Source organism: Castor canadensis, chromosome X (genome assembly GCF_047511655.1).
Source record: "Castor canadensis chromosome X, mCasCan1.hap1v2, whole genome shotgun sequence".
Lineage (NCBI taxonomy): Eukaryota > Metazoa > Chordata > Mammalia > Rodentia > Castoridae > Castor > Castor canadensis.
In genome coordinates this window covers 37,750,507-37,754,073 of record NC_133405.1, presented here as the reverse complement: position 1 = coordinate 37,754,073, position 3,567 = coordinate 37,750,507, and the positions used below count along the sequence as shown (strand labels likewise).

The window sequence follows — 3,567 nt, the reverse complement described above, 5'->3', positions numbered from 1 at the left end:
TTCTTTCATAAGCTTTGATTTATTTGACTAATAGCTCTTCAATTTTTCCTTTAATTTCCATTTTATCTTCAAGTTCTGTGATTCTGTCTTCCACTTTTTCTAGTCTGCTGGAGTGGCCTTCCCTTGTATTTTGTATTTCTGTTTCATTCTTTTTTCTGAGGTTTTCCATATCATCAGTCACTTCCTCTTTAGTATTGTCTATTTTCATCTTTAATTCATTTTCTCTCTATTTATAGTATTGTCTGTTTCACTTTGGTGTTTATCTAGTGCTCCTATAAGTTCATTTATTTTTTTCTGTGTCTTCTCATATTCTTTATTTTTGTGTCTTGAAATTAATTGAGTGCCTATTGTACATTTTGGTTAACCATGTCTAGTAACATTTCCATGAAATTCTCAGTGATTATTTGCAGTATTTCTTCTTTAAAGATATTCTTGTGGACATCATTGACTTCCTTGGCATCGTTTATCTTTGTTTTGTTGGATTCCTGAACTAGGTATCTGTTTTCTTCATTTCCCTCTGAATCCTGTGTTAAATTGTTTTGGGGGGGTGAGTGGTTTCCATCCCTTTTTCATCTTCCCATTGCACCACTTGGTATTGTGCAACTATGTTCTTGATAGGCTAGTCGGTGGTTTCAGTCACCTGTTTTCTTTCCCTTGGTTTGATTTTGTTTTGTGGCTGTATTGGTTTTGTAGCTAAGTGTGTGTGTGCTATTTCTGTCCCTGGTCTGGGTGTAATTTAGTATTAGCTAATTTACAGTAGTAAAATTAACCAAAAATTTTTTTAAAACCCAAAGAAATCAATGTGGAGATATGAACAAACAAACACAAACAGATAAAAAACCAAACAAGCAAACAAACAAACAAATAAACAAACAAAATTCTGGGTTCACTAACAATAGAATTTCAGTTTTATTTTAAGATCTGGTGTTACTCCTCCAACATCCAATCCTGGTGTTGGTATTTAAGCAGAAACTGTATTGTAATCTTGCCAGGTGGTTTGGTAGTATTTTTTTCTTCTTCTTCTTCTGTCTTTCAGTGGCAGCTGCTTGGTCAAGTCCTCCCTCAGTGAGGTATGGCAGTTTAAGTTTGCATGTTGTCCTCAGGTTCCAGAGATCAGCCCTGTAGCCCACCAGCTGTCCTGCTTTGGAGTTGGGTTTTTGCTTTGCTTGATCACTGAGGGCTTATTTCTTTGCCTCACCCTGTTTCTCTAGGGCAAGGTCAGTGATCCATCAGCCAGCCACCTGCGGTCAGCGTGTTGTGATGGTTTGCTGATTATTTTTCAATTTTGCACTGTCATTTGACTTTGGGTGTTTCTCATTGGCTCAGGAGATGACCTTTGAGGACTGCTAACTCCCCTATTTCAGGCAGCAGCTTATCACCTGCCTGCTGTTGGCCCTTCTGCCTTTCTAGCCTTTGTTTACTGAAAGTTTGTGTGGCAATTAGCTCCTTGCACCTTCCCCCTTCTCTGGTGCTCTTTCAGCAAGTCCACCCCTCTGCTGTGTGTTGTTTTTCAGTTCCTTGTTTATTGTTCAGGTTTTTTTTTTGCAAGGTGGGGGTCTGCAGGAGCCCTCCTGTTTTCTCAGTATAACGTGGTGTGGAGACACTTTCCATGGGTTAAGAGTTCAGGGTGTCAAAGATCTGATTCTCTTTGTGGCTTTATTTCTGCCAACTGTGGCTCCATCATCTTAGCAAGATTTTGGAGTCACAGAACCCACGCTGTCTGCTTCTGTGCCCTATTTGCCATCTTGGATCAGAGGGTAAAGGCACAGAGGCAAAGCAGCATGAGGGCCTTTATTCAACAGCAGCTCAGAACTAATGCCTCCTTCCTGAGGCTGCTCATGGGCCTGGTTCTGCTTCACCCCTTTCTTCTGTGACAGAAAGTATCCTGCGCAGGCTCCAACTCATGGGAGGAAGGCCTCCACCTAGATGCACTTATACTTATCCTTTGCAGACACAGTCTGGAGGTGGAGCTGCACAGGACACTTGTAAAAGTGAGACAGCAGAGTCTTGCTGTGTGCAGTGACAGGCAGCCCTTCTGGTGGGTGATGTAGTGCAGTGTGTGTGTCTCCTCACAGCTCACTGGCTTGTCCCTCTTGCCCATGTGGACTAAGGCTGCCCAGTTCTTGGCGCAAACAGCAAATGTGTACACAGCATGCCAGGTGCAAGGCAGCTCCCTGCTCCAGGACGGCACCTGCTGGCCCAGGCCCCACAGGCACACACCAAGATATCATTTCAAATTAATGAAAATTCTATGAACAGAAAGCACACAGAACAATAAAAAACTGGAATGGTCTGTTACACTCTTTCACATCAAACTGAAAGATCACTTCAATGATGCCTTTCTCTGATATGTCACACTTGCTGAGAGCTCCATTTTAAAGACCACTCTCCTAGTTCATTTTCTGATGTGCTAATAAAATACCTGTGACTGGGTGATTTATAAACAATACAAATTTATTTTGGCTCATAAGTCTAAAGGTCAGGAAGGCCAAGAGTATGGCACAGCATCTTCTTCAGCTTCCAGTAAGAGTCAAATTCAACTCAGGATGGAGTGTGGAAGGGAAAACGGGTATGAGTGAGAAAGACAAAATATGAGCAGTGGCTTCACTCTGTAACAGCTCATTTTTCTAATAACTAATTCCGTCCTTGGACAACTGTATCAATCCCTCTTAATTATCTAATTGCCTACTAAAGGTTCCATCATCTCTCAACACTGTTACATTGGGGAATAAATCTAAACATAACTTTCAGAAGAAACAAGTCATCTTCAAACCATAACCTCTACTTTTCTTTTACAGAACTTATCAAAATTATAAATTCTTGTTGAATATTTAATGCCCACTACGAGACAAGGCTCTAAGCTATAAAAAGGCAAAGACTGCATGTGTTATGCTTATGTCTGGATTTCCTACATCTGAACCTACAAGTTTAAAAGATATCAGTAGACAATGGGAGGACAGGCTTAGAGGGAGTTTTGGGTTTGTTTAAGACTAAGTCATGTTGGAAGGATCTGTAAATAGAGTAAAACTGTGAAGACGTAACTTTTTATAATGGAATAGATTTCAAAAGACAAAGTAAATATCAATACTAGATGGTTGGATGAATTTGGAGAAGAAAGTAACAAGCTATAAAAGGATGAGAGTCAATGAGAAAATAATATTTTTATTTCAATAATACTTATGATAAATAGCATAATAAAATAACATAATGGAATAATTAAAATATTAATTTATATTTGTAATAATATTTCAGGTATAGTAGGTTTAACCAAATATTAATAAAATTTTAACTGTTTCTTTTTGACTATGTGACTAACAGAAAAATTTTAAATTCTATGTGACTTACATTATATTTCTACTGGACAGAGCTAATCAAGACCTTTTGTGAACATCTTTTCCCAGAATTAAACTTCACTATTCTATTCTCATTTCCTCAGGGTCCTATTTATTTTTATTCCAAAAAGTAGTTTGGCAGCTTGGCAATAGAGTCAAATGTTAAATAAACTAACAGATCTACCTAAAGTTTTAATGACTATTAATCACATAAATCAATCTTATGCTACTACAA

At 38.5% G+C, this 3,567-nt stretch overlaps 1 pseudogene; it reads right to left on the bottom strand.

Moving 5' to 3' along the window:
* Window positions 1-1,922: 1,922 nt before the first annotated feature.
* Window positions 1,923-2,206, bottom strand: LOC141419427 (small ribosomal subunit protein uS3m pseudogene; annotated as a pseudogene).
* Window positions 2,207-3,567: the final 1,361 nt, after the last annotated feature.